This window comes from Ambystoma mexicanum, chromosome 5q, assembly GCF_040938575.1.
Source record: "Ambystoma mexicanum isolate Mex_15411 chromosome 5q, UKY_AmexF1_1, whole genome shotgun sequence".
Classification (NCBI taxonomy): domain Eukaryota; kingdom Metazoa; phylum Chordata; class Amphibia; order Caudata; family Ambystomatidae; genus Ambystoma; species Ambystoma mexicanum.
In genome coordinates this window covers 1216197503-1216222721 of record NC_090933.1, presented here as the reverse complement: position 1 = coordinate 1216222721, position 25219 = coordinate 1216197503, and the positions used below count along the sequence as shown (strand labels likewise).

The 25219-nt window shown below is 48.1% G+C and overlaps 1 protein-coding gene across 2 annotated transcripts in view; it reads left to right on the top strand.

Annotated features, from left to right (window-relative positions):
- TSNARE1 (t-SNARE domain containing 1) overlaps window positions 1–25219 on the top strand; it is a 1594453-nt gene that overhangs the window by 614618 nt on the left and 954616 nt on the right. The gene's annotated exons all lie outside the window — the stretch shown is intronic.

Sequence of the window (25219 nt, the reverse complement as noted above, 5' to 3'; positions counted from 1 at the left end):
AAATGTCGCTAGGCCAAGTATGATAGTTTTTTCACATTCTTGTTGTTCATGGCCTGTAAGAATGTTTTGTATTTTTCCCTTGTTCCTGCCCTTGTCGTGAAGCGCTTTGAAACACATAGTTCATATCATAGATTGAGGACCAATTAACATAACTGGAAATAATGCAACGTATCTATCTTAACCAGCTTGAATTCATTCTTCCAGTGGAAAAATTATTTAATTTCTTAACCAACAAACCGAATGCCCCACTTTTCACATCTTCCTTTGTCACAAGTCATTATGGCTTTGTAATCGTATGCTTGTGTGAAATTTGAATTAAAACTTAATAGTGTGAAAAGTAGCCCTTCTAAAATACCAGATACTCCAAATTAACAGTGTAGTTGTCAGACCCTGCCTTGATTTGCAGAAGAAGAATGCACTGTCCATCTGAAGGACTGGCAAGTCTGGCAGATATAGTGCGCTGCTCCCAAGGTGGTAAAGAGAGTTAGGGAATCATTGGTTGGAGAGGTACTGGGAAGGCCGGCAACAGGGTGGAAGATTGGAAAGATGATATAGTTGTTGGTTATAAGAGAAGTAGAGTAAAGTACAGCTCTTGCTTTGTATAGCTCAATCTTATTCGATCATTACTGCTGGAGTCAGAGAGACATTAGTCTCACCATCACTCTGTGAGGAAACGCTTTAAAATACAGTTTCTACACAACTCTGGTCATTGTATTAATTCGTAGGTGTGCATACATTGTGTTAAGTTTAATATTATGGAAACAGCTTTGGTAAATTCAAATCTGTTCTTGCTTTTTAAATCAAACAAAGCTTTGTGAAGTTGAGCACAATAAGGTGATTGTATGTTTGTGTTATATTACATGAATCCACTCGTTGTAATGAGTTTTTGTATTGCTGTATACTGGATGTCCCAGCTAAAATAAATATTTACTTGAACAAGTTGGCCTAGACCCCTTGGGATCCATGCCATAAAACAGGCATTCTCAGAGGATATTTTATGGCCAAGCCATAAATCAAAAGGGTCAAGAGACTGCTGGAACGTAATGTTTGATGTATTGTGCTCTGAAAATCCGTCTTCATGTATAAAACTTGGCAGAGGCCAGGTCAAGCTCATAGAAACCTGTTCCTACTTGACAACATTTTCTGGAATGCATTTCCACATTTTTATTTGCATTTCTTTCTTCTTAGATAAGCATATGCTCAATGTCCTATCCATCTGTATGCCCAGCTCGGCTTCATGGACTCATTAATAGTATGTCTATACTGCACTGCATGGCTGGACTTTTAACTTCCTTGCCTTGGGAACTGCTTCTCAATGAGATTCAGCCCCAGCTGGATTTGCCTGAATTTGTCCATGTAAAGTGGCATTTAACATAGAACACAGGGCTGATGGTGTTTTGTTCTCTATTAGCAATTTGTAATATAAGTTAATTCAATATGTATAATGGCTAGTATTTATTTTATTGTTTAAGTGCGGACCTAGCCTGGGAGGAGTGGAGCGCTGTGCAGTGTGCTGGCATCTTTTAAAAGTAGCATGTACTGCGAGTTGCGGTCTGTGCATCAAGTACGTTTTTACTTCAAAATTGTGGCTTCCTTGTGAATTCAAGAAGTTTGTCAATTATTTTTGTTATGTGTTTGTGCAAAAGGAAGACTATATATTTTGCATTGCCTTACTCTTGTTGGTTGAGAAAAGTTACATGACAGAGGTGAATAGTAAATTGCATATCTTTTTGTTCAGTGAATGTGTGTTCCATTCAAATTCAATATGTTTTACAAACCCCAAAGGCGGAAGGGCCATCCATAGTACCAGAGGGGGCAGAGATTATGGATCTGATAGTGCTCCCCACCCTTTCGTGCAGAATACATGGCAATTGTGCATGCAAAGCAGTTCTATTCTCTGTGGATTGGCGTAAGTGATTTTACCCAGAAAAACCAGTGTAGTCCACTAAAAAGCAAATCTGACCATCTGTATGTAATGAATTCGGCAGGCTATTTCATCCAACTCTGGGTGGGTGTCTACATTGACTGTGGGAGATAAGTAATTCATATGTAAATCATATGGCCTGACCACCAGCCCTCTCCCATGCATGCTCCGCAACAGACATCTCTGTTGCAGAACTGACAGAGCTCTGAGGCCCTCATGCCCTCTCCCAGCAGTATCGGGGGACACCCTCCGCAGATCTCGTACTAAGTACACTGATGAGTTCCTTGTTATGGTCGCACGCCCCACACTTGCTATAAACAGTAACTGCCACCCCACATGGCGGCCTACTCCCACCATGTATGTGACTCACACTGCACACATAACTCCTGTTATTGGGGCTACCTGCATGCCTATGCATTCACACTGCGCTCTAATGTCCTCTCAGAGGAGTGATCCACATCAGACATGACCCTGTATGATACAACTATGGTGGATATCACTGCACCACTGCACAGGGTATGGGTCCCATGATTGCTCGCACAGTAAGAAATGTACCCAGGCCTACTTATGCTGCCCCACGCATTACAGCACAGTTGGTCTGACCTGATCCCAGGAGACTCAGCTGTTTGAAGAATACACCTCACGCCACCAATGATGCCCATCACATTGCTTCACTGACAAACAGTCGCCCTCTGTCTTAACAACAGTTGTATGTCAAATGTACCTGATTCCCACCACAATTCCTCTACATTGCATCTTTGTCAGACTGGCCCGCATTAATTGGTAATAGCTGTATCTGTGTGCCTATTGCACCTGGAATTTCCGCGTGATGTCGTGACCACTGTATTATCACCAGATTGCCCTGCTTTAACATGTAATTTCTGTGCGTTAATTGTACCTAGTTTCCCCCTCGATGCCCCTAATACGGTACTACTGCAGACTACCCTGCTCCGATCAGTAATTGTTTTGCGCCAAATGTTCCTAGCTTCCATTATGTTGCCCCTCACTCTGTGTTGCTGCCGGACTGCCTTGCCTTGATCAGCAATGTTACCCCCTCGAGTGCATCAGCACTGTACTGTTACCAAACAGCCAACCTGCCCCACCAAATTGGTCACTCCAAACTCGCCTAACCTTACCAGTCCCAGTGAACACGCACTATCTCCATTGTAAAAGATACTCATCTAACCTGTGCATTAATTAACCCTTGCTCAGTACCGGCACATGCGCTAGACATCAATTACCTCCTCACCTCTCGGAACCTTGATGCCTTGACCTTTCTGAAACACAGCTGCATGAAGCATCGGGGCCAGCGCCCTCCCTAGCGGTCCCTCCAGGCTACACCATCTTCCGCAAAGACCAGATCAAAGCTAGAGGAGAGGTTGCCATTGTGGCAAAAGACTCCATCCCCATCAAGCCGTTCCACTCCTCCCTTGAAGGGAATGGAGAGATCCTCTCCATCAAGTTGTCCACCTCACCTACTAGTACCATCACTCCAGCTATTAAAAAAAACAAAAATAACCTTGCTAGGCCCTGAAGTGCCTAATGACTATAGGCCCATCATGACTGTACCTTTACTAATGAAAATTCTTTACTGAGCTGCATACTTACAAGGTCAGCTGTATCTAGAAACCAATCATATCATGGGAATACGCCAGTTTGGTTTCTGCCCAGGGCATGGCACAGAATTGGCGCTGCTGGACTTAAAGAATCCGATGGATGAGATCAGGGTTGAGGGGAAGTCGGCACTCCTCCTTGATCTGTCAGCTGCATTTGACCTGGTTGACCACAACATTTTATTCCACCACCTTAACACTGAGGCTAGCTTCGCCCCTAAAGCCACCTCATGGATTGCCTCCTTTCTAGAAGGGAGAGTTATGAGAGCGTTGGTACGCCATTGCCTTGCCCACTACATCACGTGGGTTATACCACAAGGATCTTGTATATCCCTTATGCTCTAACATTTTCACCAGACCCCTCTTTGACAGTCTGGACTGCATCGGCATAGCATACACCAACTATACCGATGATATTCAAATCCTCCTCCCACTCTCTGGCAACTATGATGAAGATTCCAACACCTTCAATGCCGCCTACTCCACCATTCAGGCCTGGATGGCTGAGAATCTGCTCTGCTTGAATGGGGACACGACAGAGATACTGCTAGTAGGATCCCATGCAGTACTTCAAAACCTTAATGAACAATATTCAGCCTTCAAAGTTGACGAGATCCAGGTCCTTGTATCTTCCTCGGTGAAGATTCTTGGCGTATACCTTGACGGTACCCTCTCTTTGTCCCGTCAGGGTGAATGCCATTGCATCCTCTGCAGCCTACACCACTAAACTTCTAAATGCCTCAAGACCTTTCCCAACTACAGACAGCTGTCTTACTATAGCACAAGCAGGTGAAGGACAAAGCTAGCGATCCTCCTGCTCCTGGATTTGTCAGTGGCCTTCGACCTAGTCGACCACCAAATTATAACGGGGCACCTCACCTCTGCGGCAGCATTCTCTACCAATGGTTCAGACTGGATCAACTCCTCTCTCTTCAATAAGACCACTAGCGTTTTCTCTCCATCAGCCTCGGCAAACCCGAACCCTACACTTTGCGGAGTCCCCCAAGGCTCATGCGTGTCACCCACATTATACAACATATTCACAAAGCTACTATTCTCCAGCATGGAGTCTGGCATGGATTCACATGCTCATGAATATTCCCCGTCGTCAGGCGAATCCTCCTCGGTAAAAAAAAATCAGTATCAGTTTTGTTTCTGATCTGTCTTTCGTAGTGGTAACCAATCACTGATCTCTGCGTCATACTGACCACAGCCAATGACTGCCATCTCCCTAAGCCCCGCCTCTGGCAGCCATCTTCAGATTTTTACCGCACGTTCAAGTGTTGGGATCCTCGTGCTATTGCTCTCGAGCTTTAGTGCTTTTCTCGCGCTTTTTCTTAGGAAAATGTTCTCTTTTTCGGTCAAAAGAGCCTCAAGCTCCACCGTTTCTTTATCCGATCAACAGGGACCCGTGTCGGATTCTTTTACGCCCCTCAAGGGTGAAGATTCCGTTGAGCCACGCTTTTGGAGGACTCCAGAAGTTTCTCAGGCCCATCTCGATCATGGCCCAGGAGAAGGGAAGCTCGACGCCCGGAAAGCTGTTCAGGGTCTGCCCTGGATGCCAGCTTCAGAATGTCTTTAAGGAGGACGAACACTCCCTTTGCCTCTACTGCCTGCATGAGGACAAGACGCACGTGGAGAAGGACTGTGCGTTTTGCGGCAATATGTCGGAGCGCACCATGAAGGACCGCCATCTGCGTCTCGCCAACTGGCTGGAAGGGAAGAGCCCGTCAGGCGAGAAGTCTTCGTCAGAGCGGTCTTCTAAGTCCTTTGAGGGCGCCCCGGCGACGGGGGTCCAACAGAAGGCCAAGCACTGCGAGTCCGCTGGCACCGGGAGGACCGAACGGTCGGGCTCTACGGGCGCCAGGCAGGGCGCATCCTCCCCGGCGCCATTAACCACGAGCCAACGCTCTGGCTCAGGTAAGAGGAAGGCCCAGCACCGAGCGAAGCTCCTGGAGAGACCCCGGTCGAGCTTGAAGGACTCATCGGAGGGGGAGCGAGGCAGTGACCCTCCCCCCAAGGAGAAGGCGGTGAGCGCACCTAAGGTGGTGAAAGCCTTACTCCATCCGGCCAAGGCCTCTATCGAGACAGTCGCGGCGTCCCTGGCTCAGCCTGTGGAGGCTACACCAGTGGTGGCGAACTCGGGGCCCAGGGTCTCCCTGCCACCGCAGAGGGAGTCCTCTTTCATGCCCATCGACAGGACCCCCGTGAAACCTCCGACGGTGAAGTAAATGGGGGGGCAGGAGGCCATCTTGGATTCGGCCTCAACCTCTGAAGAGGAGCTTATCAAAGTCTTAAGCCACGGCATTGGCGTGGTAGAAGACCAGCCTGTCGGGAGGGACCCCGACGAAAGAGACGACGAGAACGTCTAGGGTGCCGACGAGGTTCCTGACCGCCCGTCGGAATCCCCTCAACCAGTGCCGCAAGACAACTCGGCGGCCATTTTGTTGGCTATACAGTCCTTATGCTCGGAGATAAGGACGAGATTGCCGTTACCACCAACGGAGGAACTGCTCCCGACGGGGGACCCGGAGCCAGGCCCTTCTGGGAGCCCTCCTCCTAAGAGAAGGATTCATCCTCCACCTCCTTTTCAACCATCGCGCCCTGCTCAGCCCTCCACCCCGCCCACGACCCGCGGGGATGATACGGGGACTGACACGGCCGCGACGGGCCCAGACGACGAGGTTTACGACGAGGATCTCCAGTCGTCACCTTCTCCCCGGGCTTCCCCGCCCGACGAGATTGGATCGTTTCATGCCATGATCACCAGGGCATCCAAGCTTTTCCAGCTCTGCCCGGAAGAGAAGAAGAAGGAAGGTTTCCTTTATCAACGGCACGAGACCAAGAGGAAGACGGTCCTCGCTGTACCTCTACTGGACGATATCTGGGATGAAGGTCTCGCCCTCCTCAAGAACCCATCCACAACGCCTGCGAGAAGGGATCGGTACGAGAAGAAGTACCGGGTCCCGGACGCGGCCCCCTTGTGCCTTCGGACACAGCCGACCCCGGACTCGGTCGTCTCCGCGGCAGCCAGGAAGAAAGCAGGGGGTTCCTCGGCCTCTACGTCAACCTCCCCGCCGGACGGAGAGGGAAAGAAGTTGGACACGATGGGACGCAGAGTCGTCTGATCGGCAGCGACGACGATTAAGGCTGCTAACGCCTTGGCTATCGTAGCCCGCTACGACAGGGAGTTGTGGTACAAAATCACCCCCCTGCTGGATTTCCTACCAGACGACAAGAGGGCAGAGGCCCTAGAGATCTTGCAGGAAGGAGAAGTGGCGTCGGACCACGCCATTACGATAGCGACGGCCATCGCTGATACTGGATTTCGCCAGTTGGGCAACGGTGTGTGCCTTAGACGGCGTGGATGGGTCAAGGCAACTGACTTCCGTCAGGATGTGCAGACCAGAGTCTTGGACATGCCGTTCGATGGGAACAACCTGTTTGGGAAAACAGTGGACGATTCCCTACAAGCCATCAAGACGGACACGGAGACGGCCCGGGCTCTTGGTGTTCTCCAGCAACGACGGCCGCCCTTTCGGAGCGGCAGAGGCAAGCAGGGTGCCTCCAAAGGTTCCGGCGGCGGATTTTCCACCTATCGTCAAGCGGCCCGTTCGTCGTGACAGGAAGCCTACAGGGGACGAGGCAAGTCGGGCGGACCCCGCCGTCGTCGCCAAGGAGGACAAGGCGGCAAAGCCTCGTTGAAGCAGGACAGAACCGGCCGTGGGGTCGGGCCCCCACCGAAGCACCCCGGTGGGATGCCGGATGGCGAACTTTGTCAGCGTGTGGGAGTCCATCTCCACCGACCGTTGGGTGCTGGACACCCAAACCCAGGGTCACGCGCTCGAGTTTCTAAAGAAGTGCCCGCGCGTCCACCCCGTGGCAAGGAAGGAACATCACGTCCCTCAACTTCTCTTGGAGGTAAAGGTGATGCTCAAGAAAGGCACCATCGAGCTCGTCCCAAAGAGGTTTCGGCGCTCCGGAGTTTACTCAAGATACTTCCTCGTGAAGAAGAAGACGGGAGGATGGCATCCCATCCTGGACCTACGACGACTGAACAAATTCATCAAGGCACAGAAGTTCCGGATGGTCACCTCCAGTATGTCCTGGGTCAACTGGAGGAGGGCGATTTCCTGTCGTCGTTGGATTTGGAGGATGCCTACTTCCATATCCCCATCCTAAAGGGACACCGAAAGTTTCTCAGATTCGTGGTCCAAGGGCGTCACTACCAGTTCAGAGCCCTTCCCTTCGGATTGAGGTCGGCACCCAGGGTGTTCACCAAGTGCCTCGCACTGGTGGCGGCACGGCTGCGCCTGGAGGGGATCCACGTCTACCCCTACCTGGACGACTGGCTCATCCGAGCAAAGACCAAGGAGCTTGCCGCGGAGCACATGGCGAGGACCGTCCAACTACTCAAGGACCTGGGATTCTCCATAAACTACGCCAAGTCCCACCTGGTGCCCGCGCAAGACGCTCTGTTTCTAGGAGCGAAACTCGACACAGTGGCGCTTCTGGCCTCTCCGTCGGAGGAAAGGACGAGGGCCATCTTGGGCAAGGTGCAGCGGATGCTGGTTGCGGACGCGGCCAGGGTGAGGTCCATCAAATCCCTCCTCGGAATGATGTCTTCTTGCATTTATCTCATCCGCCTGTGCAGGCTTCAGATGCGCCCGTTGCAGGAGTTCCTGGACGCTCGCTGGATCCAGACGACGGGCAGCTTCGAGGACAGGATCACACTCGACGAGAGCTTCTGACGAGCGCTCCGGTGGTGGGGCACCCGCGCGCATCTGACGGCGGGCATGGACTTCCAGACCCCGGGCCACCAGAAGACAGTGACTACGGATGCCTCCCTGGAAGGGTGGGGAGCGCACACCGAAAATCTGCACGCGAGGGGCCTTTGGCTGCCGACGGATAAGTCCCTCCATATCAACATCCTGGAACTCTGTGCCGTGTTTTGGGCCCTCAGGTCCTTTCTTCCGTCCCTCAAGGGCAAGGTGGTGAGGATCTTCACCGACAACACCACCACCATGTTCTACATCAGGAAGCAGGGCGGTACCAGATCCCCAGCCCTGTCCAAGGAGGCTCAGGATCTGTGGCATTGGGCCGTCGCCCAAGGGATGTTTCTGGTGCCGTTTCATCTGGCAGGGATAAAAAACACCATCGCCGACTCGCTCAGCAGAGAGCTGCGCTCGTGCCACGAGTGGGAACTATGACAGGATCTAGTGGACCGCCTCTTCCGACGGTGGGGCACACCCTAGATCGATCTGTTCGCAACCGCGACAAACTCCAAGTGCCGGAGGTTCGCCAGCAGGTTGCCCCATCCGAGGAGCATGGGCGATGCTTTCTCGTTCCCCTGGGAGGGCCTGTTCCTATATGTGTTCCCTCCATTGCCGCTGCTGATCCGGCTCATCAACCAGCTCAAGAGGTCACGGTGCAGGATGATCCTCGTCGCACCTGCGTGGCCGAGGCAGATATGGTTCCCGGACCTTCTGGACTTGTCAGCGTCCCCGTCAATCAAGCTGCCAGTGGACGCGTATCTTCTCTCCAGGGAAGGAGGCGCCATCCTCCATCACGACCCGAAGTCGCTGAACTTGCAGGCCTGGCTCCTGCAGCGTTAGAGTTTGGAGGTTACGACATACCGGCCGACTGCAGAGAGGTTCTTGCAAAGGCCAGGGCGTCCTCAACTCTTAAATGCTACGGACACAAATGGAAGAGGTTCTCTGTCTGGTGCCACGCACAGAAGATTAACCCTCTACGGATTACGGCTCCTCAAGTACTGCCATACCTGCTGACGCTGGCCAAGGATGGACTGGCGCACGCTTCCATCAAGATTCATCTTGCTGCGATCTACCGATACACCAGAACCATGGGACGGACGTCTTTGTGGTCTCATCGTCTGGTGAAAGAATTCATGAAGGGACTGTTAAGATCGTTCCTGCCGGTGAAGGCACCGGCCCCGGCGTGGGAGCTCAACGTGGTGCTGACCAAGCTCATGGGACCTCCGTTCGAGCCTCTGCACTCAGCTCCGTTGAAGTTCTTGTCGTGGAAAACAGCGTTTCTTGTGGCAACCACCTCCGCACGACGGGTGGGAGAGATCCAGGCCCTTTCCTGCAAGCCCCCGTACTTGACTTTTCACGACACGAGGGTAGTGCTCAGGACGCGCCTCTCCTTCATGCCCAAGATGCCGTCTGACTTCCACCTCAACAAACCCTTGGTGTTGCCTGTTTTCTTCCCGTCGCCGGCTGAAAGGACTTTGCACTAGCTGGATGTGGCTAGAGCGCTGAAGTTCTACGTGGACCGCACGAAGAGTTTTCGGAAGACATCACAACTTTTTGTGAACTTTGGACCTGTCAATCAGGGGAAGGCTCTCTCGAAGGCTTCCATTTCCAGATGGCTCTCGGGCTGTATCATGTACTGTCATCGGTTGGCAAACCGACCGCTGCCTGGCCGTCCGAGAGCCCATTCCACCAGAGCGATCACAGCTACCACGGCGTTCCTATCTGGTGTGCCCTTGCTGGACATCTGCAGGGCTGCTACGTGGAGGTCGACGCACACCTTCACTAAATTCTACTGCGTCGATCGAGATTCCAGGGAGGAGTCCAGGGTCGGCCAAGCAGTGCTGCGCAACCTGTTCGCCTAAGGTGAGCCTGGTGAGGAGGTAAGAATTGCTTAATGTTGAGTTTTGGATGTAATGCTTAATGTTGAGCCTTTGCCACCTCCCGTGGTTGTGCATGTGTGTACTGCTATGTATTCTTTTATTCATGAGCATGTGAATCCATGCCAGACCCCATGCTGGAGAAGGAACAAGTCACTTACCTGTAACTGTTGTTCTCCAGCATGGGTCTGGCATGGATTCACATGCGAAACCTCCCGCCTACCCCTCTGCGGCTCTTCACTTGGTCACACTGCCACTTCACGTGCTACCAAATCTGAAGATGGCTGCCAGAGGCGGGGCTTATGGAGATGGCAGTCATTGGCTGTGGTCAGTATGACGCAGAGATCAGTGATTGGTTATTACTACGAAAGACAGATCAGAAACGAAACTGATACTGATTTTTCTTTACCGAGGATTCGCCTGACGACGGGGAATATTCATGAGCATGTGAATCCATGCCAGACCCATGCTGGAGAACAACAGTTACAGGTAAGTAACTTGTTCCTTCGATCGCTTGGACAACCTGGGTGTCATGTACACAAACTACGCAGATGACACCCAAGTCCTCATCCCCCTCACCGGTGTTGTGATCAAGACTCTAAACTCCTGAATGATATCTTTCTATAAATCCAAGCCTGAATGGCCACCAACAACCTATGTCTTAACGACGATAAACCCGAGCTCCTGATTGTGGGCACTCAGGCACGTCTTAACAAACTTGACCACAGGTACACATCCTTTAACATTGACGGTAACCAGATCAAGGTCTCAAAGGATATTAAAACATTGGGGGTATATCTCGACTCAACATTCTCCCTCAAGAACAAGTCAGTTCGGTGGCAGCCTCCACAGCCTACACAATAAGTTAATCTATAGTTGCGAAGCCTACCTGTCCACCAACTGTTGCATAACGCTAGCCAGAGCTCTAGCGCTGTATAAAGTTAACTACAACACATTCTTCCTAAGCGCCTCTGAACTTAACCTAAACAGACTACAGGTCCTGTAAAATAACTCATTAAGAGCTGCACTTAGTCTACCCAGGTCCAGCCAAATCTCCACTTTTAGGCGCAATGCCAACTGGCTGCCAGTTCACGACAGAATCACTCTCTGCACCCTAGCAATCACACACAAGTGCCTTGCGAACACAGCACCCAAATACCTGTCCGACAAAATCTGCAAGCATCAACCAGTCCGCACCACTAGATCTGCCCTATCTCATTGCCTTACTGTACCTAGGTTCAACCTAAAAACTGTGGGAGGAGACAGTTCTCCAGTCCAAGCAGCTAAACGCTGGAATTCCATACCCATTGCTTACAGACAAGAGCCCTCCTTCCTGGCATTCAAATCCGGAATTAAAAACTGGTTGAGTAACAAGTCTATCCAATAAGGACCCTCGCCTGTACCATCCTCCAACCCAGTACTTACTCATTATGTTTGCCTGATTGCACTTTTGCCTATGTTTTGGCATCTATGATTTTTGTTTACAGACCTTCTGTAACATCAGGTCCTGCTAATTTCAAATGCGTCTCCACTGTATCCATGTATGTTAGTCTCGTCTTTTCCAGCGCCCAGTTACCTCAGGGTTCGGTGCTTGATAAAAATAATAAACAAATACAAAAGAAAATGAGTGCCAGGCTTGACTAGAGTAACGTCCTCTTCGCTGGCGCCTCTTCCAAAAACCTCCAGAAAATGCAAGTCATTCAAAATAATGCCCTCAGAGCAGCTCTTAATATTCCTAAATGGGAACACATATCAGCAGCTATGAGAGCAGCCCACTATCTCGTGAACGGGTTATTTTCAAAACCATGTCCATTACGCATAAGTGTCTGTCCAACACGGCTCTTCCTTCTTACCCAGAAAATCGCCAGATCAGTCATCAAGGCCAGCTAGGACCCCATATGTGCACCATCTCCTCCAACCCAAAATCAGATGGTCAAAAGTCAGTGGCCTGAGCTTCCCCTACATAGCGGCCAAACAGTGGCGCTACTTGCCCCCCACCTTCAGAGCTGAACCTTCATACTGGGTAATCCGAAGATCCGTCAAAACTTGGATGTTTGCTTAGCCAGACTCTCACTGCGTTATCTGGGAACCACCTGACTGCCAACTGCTTGATATTTTCTTCTGTTGTAATGCAAGTAGCTGGTTTCTGTAATAGCGTCTCGATGCTTCCGGGCTGTTTGTGTGCTTTATAAATGAAAACAAAAAAATCAAGTGGCAGGGCCTGGTTTTAGGAGGCACCCGGGTACTGTACTCGAGTGATATTGTGGGTTGAAGCACCTGCTTGCGGTCCTTGGCCACAGATGCACTGCAAAGAGGAGTGGAGGCGTGCTTTCGAACTCATGGGCATTCGGGCGCTCGGATTTTCCTGTAGCATCTGCGGACATGCAGTTGAGCGTCTGCCTGGTCTTCCGTTACTATATGGGGTAGCAGATTTCGAGTCTGACGAATACTACATCCTCTGGGAGAAGGCCTCATTCACTGGTTGCAGATCAATCAACTGGGCTCCAGGTTTCAATCTGCTTCACCAATGCTATTCATGTGTGGACACTAATGAGCGAACGGTACAGTTTTTTATTTTATGTATTTTTTTTTGTTTTGATGGATCTTCTACTTTTTCTTGGATGTCATGTTTATATCCTCTTATTTTTTTTGGTGTGGAAAATGGGCGCACAACTGTGCATACATTCAGTATTTACTTACTATTCTTTTTATTTGATTTCCTGCTGCTTTTAGGTTCTGTATTTGTTATTAATTTATTCGTTCTTTTTTTTCAATTTGAACTATTTGCGCAAATGTACATCAGGGCTACCGTACATGTATGTTCAGCCAGGAGCAGGTACGGGGTCAGATCATGCATCTTGTGGTGGCATTGCAGCCGAGACCCTGCATTTTTTCCCCCACCATGCATGGGGCATGTTGGCATGTACAACACAGAACACACGAATGCTGTGGATTCCAAGGGCAATTCCACTAACTGAACAGGTCAGAGAGCATAGTGCATGTTGTATTTTTCTGTCAATCAAGGCCAAGTACAAAGATTTGTGTGAGCCATTTTGATTGGCATTTAGAGTGTGACTTCTACAGAAATATCAATATATCAGCAGTCATTTTTTGGGACAAATGGCCTCAAATCATGGCAAAGGTTTTTTTTTTTTTTGGACGATATTACAAACGTCAAGTGAACTGTAGCTACAGTGAGCTGCAGATGAGTGGATTAATTGCCTCTGGTGGGGAAAGGGTCAATGTTATGTTAATATTATTTTATTCTGTGCCACATCACCCCCATATTCGTCTTAGAACACCTAAGCGTGTCTGTGGAGGTGGAGTGGCATACTGTGCCCCAGTTGGGTGTATCCAATAGGCCTTGGAAACTAAGGTTGCGAGCAGATTACCAGATCCTACCATATCACATGGGGCGTACTTGGTTGCTGATATTTGTTCCTTATTTGAATATTGTTTCATTCAGATTTGGCCCTATAAAGCAGCTCACGAAGAGCTGCAAGGCATTTTGTAAACTAGCATGCCATTTTGTAATTCTGGAAGGGCTTTAGGGGGGGTACACACAAAAGGAGCACAGCACGTCCTCTTTTTTTATATTGGGGCTTTTGGATGAGGACATCAATACATAATGAAAAAACAGTTTCCAAAATGCTACCCTAGTTGTTGCATGTCTAGCTGGAGACACTTATTGCCAAAAAAGTGATGATACCATCTTTGTAGACACATATAAAACTGGTAGTGGTCATTAGAGTTAAACACTATTCAATTTATTTTAAAAAAAAACATATATAAAAACCATAGACCTCTACATCATATACTGATACAGAACAATAAGAATCTTAAAAATTGAACAACATGAATCCTATTGTTACTAGCACAGTTTAATGTTTACGGTTTGTAATCGCTTTTCTTTCGAAAGACGGAGGTGATGTCAGTAACCAAATTAGTGACTTTTTATAACTTCATGTTAGCAAAACAAGCCCTCACAAAGACTGAGTGTCGACAGATGAATCTGTTTGTAGCCTTGTAGTTCTACTATCAACCTTCTTGACTGAATCAATTTTTAGGTGATCGTTCAAGGCTATCTTCAGGACACAAACAATTAATGAGGTGAACATAGTATGCTCATAGGATTCTTGAATATTATGAGTTGGGTACTCAAATCTAAAAACAAACACATGCTGTAGTGGCTTCTTCGACTGCTGGGACCTTGAAATAATCAATGGCAGAACAAGAAGTGATAGACCTGCAAAATTTACTTGGAAGAATGGGAGGAGTAGGCGCACCCTCGACTACATCATTACGAGTGCTGAGATTGCAACTATTGTTGATGATATGGTGGTGAGGGAATGTGAATGGAGCGATCATGAACCCCTGATATTAAATTTGGGGTCTTGCATTCCGAGGGAGGGAATGGTCAACTTAGGTGAGCTTACAATTAACCACTCTTTAAATCGCATATCCTGGTCGGAAAAAAATGTTCTGAAGGCATCTAAGGCATCGGGTGACCATTCACAGTCTAAGGGTTCGAACAGTCTAAGCTATTCACGCAGATGTCACTTGAACAAATAGAAGGATGGATCAGCAATTTCTCCGGTCTGCACGGTTCCTGCAAAATGCAGTCGATGGCAGGAAAGGTGCCGCAAGAGGCAATCTATGACCGTACCATCAGAGATAGGAAACGCAAGCTCAGAGGTGATATCCGTGCCATCAGAAAGGGCCTACACCATACAGATGTCAAAGCCATCAAAATAAGAAAGCTGAAGGCTGCTTATCAAAAATGGCTAAAAATACACAAAAGACATAGGAAATTGGAGAGATGGCAGTTCACAGTTAGATCTTTATGTAGTAAGAACTCCCGCAAAATTTGGTCTATATTAGGGGAGGTGAAAGGTAAGAAGACCATTAATATGGTGAATCCCATTGGCTGCGATAAATGGATTTCCCATTTGGAAAACCGAAACGCTGGGATCAGCAATAAGATCTACTCTCCCACCTTTTCAAAACCCCCTACTCCCCCCTTTCATGTCTCAATTGAGGACCTACAATGCAGAATTAAGGAACTAAACACCTCACGAGCTCCAGGACCAAATGGCCTCTCGAATGTGGTTATGAGAAACAACCCTTCCTTCTGGGCCAATCTACTTAAAATTTTGTTTGATAAAATCATGTTTGAAGGTCATATACCAATATCTTGGCAGGCGGCCATCATCATACCAGTTTTTAAAAAAGGTAGCAGGACCGAACCAGAGAACTATCGGCTGTTATCTATGTTGGATTGTTCCGGGAAGATGTTTGCTGCTCTCATTCTCAATGAATTACAAAAATGGACTGTGGGGGCAGGTATCTTGGACCAATTTAAATGTGGTTTCAGGGCTGGCTATTCCACCTCACATAATCTATTTATTATGAATGCACTAAGAAATAAGGCGCTGGTACACGCTAATCCACCACTATATGCACTTTATGTAGATTTCAAGGCCACCTTTGATTCAGTAAATCGTTCCCTTTTATGGGAAAAATTGAGGAAACTGGGCTGCCCTGAGCCTCTGCTATATTACCTTGAGCTACTACACACTAACAATACTGTACAAGTTAGGCTGGATAATCAGGGTGCGGTGACTAAACCCATCTCTCTGATGCGAGGGGTAAAACAGGGATGTGTGACGGCCCCCATCTTATATAACCTATTTGTGTCTGACGTGCCGAAATGCTTTTTGGGGATTAACAGCTGTCTCCCTGAGATAGGCTCCTACCATTGTCCCATACTGGCTTATGCGGATGACCTGGCGATACTAGATCACCCTTTTAGTGGAACACTAAGGTCTACAAACCAGCTATGGCGATATGCAGAATCCAATGAACTTATCATTAACCACAGCAAAACCAAATTGGTATTATATACTGCAGGAAGGGTTGCCAGGCCTTGTATGATGGTGGGCCCAATTGAAATTGAATACACTTCCTCGTATAAATACGTAGGTGTGGAGTTTGACAATAACGGAAATTACCACATGTGTATTCAGGAACGTAGAACAAAAGCCGCCCAATTTACAGCATCAATATATAAATTTACGTGCGAGCAGTGTGGCTTCTCAATCTGGGCTGCACGCCAGTTATATTTGCAATGCCTGGCTCCTTTGGTTACGTATGGATTAGAGTCCCTGATTAATATGAATCTAGGATGGCTACAACTCGTGGAGGGGAAGTTTTGGAGAAAAGTTCTCGGTCTCCCCCAATGCATCCCTATGGCCATGATTAGGCTAGAGTTAGGTATTTCATCCCTTAAGGCTATGGTTCTGAGGAAAAGGATGGAATTTTACATCAGGCTTAACAACAAACCTACAAATAGGCTCCTCATGACCATCAAAGAGGACACTATTGCGGGTAGACGGGTAAAACAGAAACCCAGACCAACATTCTGATTGAAGAAATCAGTTGGTCCCCGGAGTGGGGCAGGGAAAATGAACATCTGATTACCCGCATGCGTAGTCGCTTAAATCTGTGGGACTGGCAGAGTAATTTTACCCTCCTCAGAAGCCTGAAAAGCTATAGTTTCATCACGTTTATACTCTATACCTATATGAAGCCACAGCCATACCTAAATCTTTGCCCGTCGGAACAATTGAGGCGTTTCATACTACTTTTACGCTTCAATTACTTACCAGTTTTGACAGCCCGAGGTTCAGCGATGGGTTTGGCTGCTACAGAAAGGTATTGTAGGATATGTGATCTTTCGACTGAGCCGGAGACGGCATGTCGCGTATTATCGAAATGTTGTAGGTTGAAAACAAAGTACATGAAATATCTGAAGGAGTTTGTTCATAACACTGAATATATCGAACACTCAGATTTTTGGAATCAGTGTGTTAATACCTTAAACCCCAAACTGCACCTAGCACTTTTTCAGGTGTGGCGTGAGGCCACCACTTATTTGAAAACCAGTACAAGGGTGGCCACCTAGACTTAAAAAGGATTTTACCTTTAGCAAACGGCTGCACAATGTTAATATGGATGATAATTAGCCACACTGATAGGAGTATAAGGATTGCCCTATGTCTTGTATCAGGTTCTACTAAGGATTTGATTTATTTATCTTTCTCTGCCTTGATCGATTGATTTGTGGTGAATCTCATCATGTTTATAATGGTTTTATATATCCTGTATATTGAATACTCTTCTACATTTTAATTGTTTAATGTAATTATGTGTAAAGTTTTTTACATTTTGTACAAAACTGTATCACATTAATAAATAATAATAATAAAAACAAACACATCAATGAAGATGCTTTGCATAACTAACCAACACATTATAATCATATATTTTACACTTCTTGCCCAATACGTTCTTCCAACTACTATACTTATTCGTGCACACCATATACTTCTTTTTCTCTCCTGATTTTGTTCGTAGTGAATAACAAATATTTCTTTGCAATGTTTAGCGGGTATTTCCTGCACATAAGTTACTTATGACAAAAATGACTACCAAAAAGAATGTATAGCCATCTTTATTAACTCTCTATGTGTAGGGCTTGACTATTTCCTACGTTAAGTAGAGATAAGCATACATTGTCCAATTAATAATTGAGAACGTATTGGGCAATAAGTGTAAAATATATGATTATAATATGTTGGTTAGTTGTGTAAAGCATCTTCATTTATGTGTTTGTTCCAGGTCCCGGTCGGACAAGGTGGATTGCTCTAGCCATGCCCGCTCCAGGTCCCGGTCCTCGACGCCCTCGAGACCTTCGAAGGACACACTCGGGACTCCGCCCTTGAGGCCTGTGTCCAAGCCATTGGCGCCACGCTCAACGCAGATTCCCTCGTCGCCCTCGACACCTTTCGAGGAGGCTTTATCGGATGTACCCTGGAGACCGGAGAAAGGACCTGCAGAAGTCAGTAAGGCCGGTGTTTGAGCCTTTTTCTGTGCCCTCATCCAGGGATTTATTCCAGCCTCTGGATTACATCTCTGAGGTGGATGAAGGGTCTGATGAAGGTATGGTTCCTGAAGAGGTTCCTGACAAACTCATGTCTGGTCATAGCCAGTTAGAAGACCTGCGTCAGTCCTTGCACGATGCCAGTGGTCTGGACACCTCTCTGGAGGTTGTTTGGTAGGCCTGAGCCTGGCACGCACGCAGAGTCCTCGTACCGGCGCCTTATGTCGAGGGTGACAGAATACTTGGGGTGGTCTGCGCCACCAGTGGATTTTCTGCAGGATGACCTGAAGGATATCCTTGACCAAGGTCCTCCAACTGACCCGGTACTGCCATTCCATATGGCCTTGCAAAGAAGGGTGGCAGCGGCTTGGACTGCTCCGGAGAGTATCCCCGCAGTGAGCAAGTCTTTGCCGAAAAAATACCATCCAGCCAGTAGCGACCCCAGCTACTTGACTACGCACCCCACTCCGGAGAGTTTGGTGGTGCAGGCGGCTACGGCCCCGGCAAAACAGGCTTTCTTGCTCTTGTTCAGGATGGCAAGGATGCCATGTGTGAATCCGTTCAGTCGGGTCTGGACATGGCAGATTGCATCAGCCGGTCCATGGTGGCGAGCACCGTAATGCGCAGATTTGCGTGGTTGCGGAAGTCAGGGTTTGCTCCTGATGTACAAGCCCGGCTTCTCAACATGCCCTTTGATGGTGAACATCTTTTTGGCAGCAAGGCTGACGAGAGCCTTGAGAGGTTGCAGACCTCCAAAGCTGCAACGAAGTCGTTGAGCGGTGCAGTTTGCCAACCTCTGCCTTTTCGTCCTAGGGGACAGCAATGGAGGGGAGGTTCCTTTCGATATTACTCATCCTTTGGTAGATCGAGAAGAGCTGCAAGTCAAAGAGGTCGTAGGAGTACCAGAGGTGGAAAACAAGGTACTCGAGGTGCCAAGGCCGATCAGGCAGTTGCCTCTTTACCCTCAGGCCATGCTGCTGCTTCAGCTTAGTCATGAGGCCATGTCCCATGGTTCGCCGTTTGCGGGAAGGCTGGCGCAGCATCTTGTAGAATGGCGTGCCATTACTTCAGATGTGTGGGTTCTGGAGATCATAGCCCACGGCTACTGTCTTCCTTTCCGGCAGAGGCCTCACACCAATCCACCAGGGAATCTCTCTCTGAAGAGTCCGGATCCGCTCCTTGCACAGGAAATAAAATCCCTGCTGGAGAAAGACACCATAGAACTGGCGACTCGCACTTTCAGTTTAGGGTCCTGCCATTCGGATTGACCTCCGCCCGAGGGTTTTCACCAAGCTCATGGTGGACGTGGCAGCGTATCTCAGGAAAGGGGGGATTCACGTCTACCCCTACCTGGACGATTGGTTGATCAGGGCGCGCTCTCCCGAGCAAGTCCTGGATCATCTGTCCGCCACCTGCCACTCCCTTCACAAGCTGGGCTTCTCCCTCAACTTGGCAAGGCGGTCCTGTACTCTGCAATTTAATTGGGCATTCTAAATGTCTATATTCTAAATTCTTTTCCCTCCTCCATATGTTGGTACTGCTTTGGGAGTCTGTCATAGATATGGAATACGTCGGAGGGCCCAATCCCCTCGAAGAACAAGTTACTCTTTTACCTGGTAACGTTCTTTCGATGGGATGGTCCGACGATGTATTCCATATCGCTCCCTCCCTACCTGCCCCGCTACAGAATTTCTTATACGATTGCAGCTTAAGTTTTCGCAAAGGCTTTCTGTGGTCATACTGGCAGAAGATTGGTGCCACACGTTCTGGGGGAAAAAACTACAACTGAGGCTACGGGCGTCGTGCGTCTTACTTCGACGGAGGCCGTCGAGGACAGCGTATCGACGTCATCGACGCAGGACGCAGATGCCGAAAATGTTCCGAAGCAGCACAGCTGTGGTGATTACCTGTCATAGATATGGAATACGTCGTCGGACCATCCCATCGAAAGAACGTTACCAGGTAAGAGAGTAACTTGTTCTTTTGTGTCAATAAGTGTCTCCAGCTAGAGGTGCAACAACTAGGGTGGCTTTTTTGGAAACTGTTTTTTCATTAGGGCTTTAGGCGGAACAGGTGTGACAGTCTGGGACCTGACCTTGTCAAGATGAGATTGGGATGCCTACCAGAGTTTTCACTAGAGCCAGTCCTGCCCCGTAGGTGGGGGTGTGGGAATTCCCTTATCTGTACCTGCATGACTGCAATGAATGCCACCTTTTGTTTCCCCATGCATGTATTGCACAAGGCTACCCATTCTTTCTGTTTGCCCCTTAGGACTTTGGTTACCAGATGACATGGCAGTGGAGATGAAAACAAGTAGCCCTAAAGAGAGAGAGAGAGGGAGAGAGAGAGAGTGCGCCAGTGATGAACTGCCTGATCAAACAGTTTACAAGACGCGACCTGCGCAAAGGAATCCATCTCACCTGCGGTGAGACCGCAGAATTGTCTGTCCCCCAAACCGGTAATCCAGCGCTATATGTGATTCCCATGGAGACGGTTTACTTACCTGCAGCTGGGCCGCGCAGCAGTCCTCATGGCAAACTGGCAGACCAGATACGCCGGTCGTATCTACTACGAACTGGACATTGATTGTAGCATGCCTTTATTGCCTATAGCCAGTGGACCAGTGTTCAAGAAGGGAGGGGGATTATAACCAGTTTGTGTTTGCTTACCTTTAACACCTACCCTGGGGAAACAAAAGCCAGCAGTTGGTCTAGGGCACCAGCTAACGGCGAGAACCAATGGGGAAGGGGGTCGGTGGTGGAGGATAAAAAAGGGCCCAGTAAACAGTAAAGTGTGGGTTGTTTGTTTGTGGTCAAGGGAGGAGGATGAAGAGCAAAACACCAAGCAGAGAAGGGACAATGTAGAAGAGCACAGAGAAGAATTGCTGAGGCAGTGTGCAAGGTTAGGTATTGGTGTTTAGGAGAAAGTGGCACTTGGGTGTAAGTAACGTTAAGAGAGTAGAGAGTGACTGAGTGGGAGAGTGACTGGGGGAGATGGCGTGGGTGGAGTGCAGAGTAGTAGTGGAAAGGGAAAAGTCATAGTAAACGGCAGTGGATAATAGGAGCAAGAACATTGGAGGGATAGAGGGGAAGAGCAAGAGAGATGGCGAGTGGGAGGAAGAAAGAGAGAAGTAGACCAGGGGAGAGGAAGGATAGAGCATCAGGGCGGTCGAAGGCCCAGTACTCCATAGCGTGTCGGAATGGACTGAGACCCAAGTCCTTAGACCACTTCTGAGATTTTTTCAGAGGGAGACAGATGGAAAGGGCATTTGTCCTTTGGCCATTATGACCTGCCAGACAGTGAATGGACAGTAGGGGTTACTGATCTCTAGTGACCAGGGCTAGGCAGGAAGCAGCGTGGCTTAGAGAAGTGAAGGGGCCTTCGTGAGCGCCTTTTCAATTCCTTTAATAAAAACCCTTGAACTGTCTTCGGCTGCTGCTGTCTTGAGGTCTTCTGCCACACATGGCAAAGTAAACACGTATTGCCTTTATATTTCAGCAAGTTATGACAGTAGGCGAACCATTACACCCTAAGTGTGGATAAATCCCTTCATTTTGATCATACGAGTAATAAAGCAAGATAGCCATATTTTAACAAGCAGCATCTTTTTTTCATAAAATTTGAAAATGTAGAGTTAAAGGAATGTGTGATGTATTACAGTGAAAATTGCTGTGTGCGTCCGCAACATATTGCTAAGCGGCGGCAATGCTGTCTTTCCTACCCCAGCTCTGTCGGTGAATACATATTGTTGGCAGGTCCGCATCTAACTGGTAAAGTGGTTCCGTTTCCAATCTTATAGAATCTTTCTGTGGTACTCTACTCAATATTTTGTTTACCTGCACCAGAGTCTGGTGAGAACCTAAATAGACTCTTCCGCCCGCTGTCTTCTGTCACAGACAACACAAATGTTGTTGCGTGGACATTAGCCTACTCTTTAACTGTGGTCCAATATGAAACCACAATTGTATTTTCAGTTGCCCACCAAAACAGCTAAATAGGATTTGAGCCAACGGTGAAGCATCTCCAACCCTGTATAGACCACTGGCCGTGCAGCACATGAGTGCCACCCTCTCAGAAAGCCTTTGTGGGCAAGGATTCGCAAATGGTCTGCGACACCAGGATGGACCTGCCGAATGTGGCAGGCGAGTGCCCTTGATAGTGATACCTGGATCTCCCTGCTTAACACTTTGCTCTCCATGCGGTGGAGAATGCCCTCGCACCTGAAGCCTTCCGCAGAGCCCCTGCCTTACTCGCTGCTGAGATTCTCGTGAGTAAGAGGAGGGGGCGAGACTGTCTTGGCAGAAGGAAGGTTATCTCCGTTGACTGGCATCGGCAGTGCAGAGTGGGAGGTAGGAATTGATTTGCTGCCGTGCCGAGAGTGGGCACAGCAGCTGCACTTACCGCGACTGCAATCTGTGTTTGGCGTAATCTGTGTTTGGCGCAAGCACTGAAAGGTTGGGTTGCGGGTTCTTCGACAAGACTTAACCCTTTTACTCCCGACGAATCCCTCGCTAGCAAAGAAGCATGTATTTTGCACTTGCACTTAAACAATGAACGGCTGTAACTTAGAAGATGGTTTTTTGTAGTAAATGTTAAATGGCCCCTTGCTTCATCAGCATATTTCTTAAAAGCTGATGCTGTTTCCACTTGTCAATCGTATGATTCAGATATTGCAGTGCAACGCTGTAGGTATCTTTTCTTCATATGCCCCGACTGCTACCCATATATCTTTCTGGAGTTGCCTGCTCATTTCTTTCATCTGCACTATAGGACAATGGTGGGCTGCACGACTGATGACTCGACCGAAGGCCTCTTTTCTTTCATTGAGGCCACCTTTTGAGGAAATTGACTTGCATCGCGTATAAAGAGGTGTCAGGTTCATAAATGTAGTGGTGGGGCCTACATTGGCGTGAACAGACCAATGGATGGGGTAGCGGAAGTGACATCCTGCGCCCTTTGATCCTGATGACCTTACTAGACGAGTTGTCATGTAACCTTTTAACACTGCTTCTCTGAAGGGTGCGTCCTCCGTTCCAACACATTCTCCCATCCCCATATGTACCCCACCTCCTCCTATGACACTCCTCTCAAAAATAATGTAAGTGCAACTGAACTTAAAATCACAAGCAGTTTCTCTTAAGATTGCAGACTGCCCATACTCGCATATCCTCTCAGGCTTAAGTGTGTGATGGTCATAAAGATGGATTCCTTCCGCGAACATCAATCAGGCTTTGAGTGCTTGTATTCGTGTTCCTGTACTTTGCCCCCATGTCAGTATAAGTGTCGATCTATAGGTATTAGAAAGCAATAAATGGGGACACTGGGATGGATGAACTTGTCATCGAAGAGATTTGTATGGCGGGCCATGGAGCCGAGCATAATAGCGGATTGACAACCCTGGTCGCCTAACTCATGCGGACCAGGTGGCATCCTGCACTATTTGTGTCAATATTCAAAGTAGACATATCAACTGGTATGTATTATGCTAAGTGGTTCAGCAAAACAATTCAATTTATTTGCTTGTCAAGCAAGCAAACTGCTTCACAAATGCTTGAAATTATTTAGTTTATATTTCATTTGACATATTGACCTATGATGAGAATTAGCTTAAACATGTATATGGCCCATCTGTGGTAGCATGCACATCTTGGCAGTTATTCATAAAGATTCCGAAATGGTCACATAAACTGATCATGGAAATGGGCTTGACCGCCCTATCATTTTACCATTAATTTCTGCCTGATACAAGGACTGTAGCTCTCCCCTGTATATTCCCTGCCTCAGAGCTTCCCCCTTGCTTAGCCGCTCGAGCCCGCACCACTTTGATATTGGTGGGGCTTGGACCCACAAAACATGGCGCCTTTGAGCATATATGCTGGGATCTGAAGAGTAAGTGTAGGCACATGTATGGATTATGGTGGGGATTTGAGCTGTCTCTGATCTGCAATCTGATCTTCTCCTCAGACATGTGGGCTTAGGTTATCGGATGACTGACTCCATGTCAATGGGGAACATAATATTGCAGTTCTGAGCGCTGCTTTTGCTATATAAAGTGACCCAAGACTGCAACTCCTAGAATGCAATCCATAGAGAAATGAAAGCTCCGGACTAGTGCATGGTGTCCCCAGTGACATGCAGTCATTTGATAACCTTGACTAATTCACTATAGACCTTTTCCCTGGCTGAAAGGGCCCTCTAGACTGCGATTCTAAAATCCGTGCGAGGGAACCTCTTACAGGGAAACGAGAACACTATGGCCGCATGCTAATCGAGGAAAGTGCAGCAGAGCTGCAGATTCACTGCTCACGGTAAAGGGAACCAGTGTAAGAAGCCCATCAGCTGGATGACATTCTGGCATAAAGACTAAATTGCCAGACAACCGGAAGCTACCAGTGGAATGTGATCCATTCCAACAATAAAGTGGATGTTGTAGAGCAAAACTATGCAATTCCTGGCTCTCCGTGAACTAGCAACACCAGCCCGTATGATAGCTATGTGCAACCACCTGCAGTCACAAGTTCGAATCCCGCCCGTGGCATCTCAGCCCTTCCTTGTTCTAAGGGTGGTAACTTGGATATTTTGTACTGGTTAATGATATCATATCTATTATTGGTTCTATGTGACAATGTCCCCAGGAAAATGTAGCCATGTGAAATGTAGCCAGCAAAAAAAGTAGTTTTCAAAATTGTAGTCCTTCTATACAATCACTGCAAGGTGTAAATATGTTGCCAGTAATAAGGTTGCCTGAGGTATTTTTAAACACCCCTCCATCCTTCAGTTCTGCAAAACGCTAAACGTGTTGCTTTCCACAATAGCAGACAAATAAAAATCCCTCTTACTCCGTGCTGCACTACTGAATACAGTGCCAAGTCCAATTCTGCCCCACCCGCCCCCCAACCCACCCCCAGATGTAAAGTGGCTCTGTTGCTCTTGGGCTAGGTTTGCGCTATAAGCAGTACATGTTCAGACTGTAAAAGTTCTTACCCAATATTCTCATATGAATGAGTAACTTGGTCTGCATGCAAACATAATCTATCGTGTGTATTTGTTAGAAACCTACATAACGTAGCCATTTGGGCTGCTCCAGT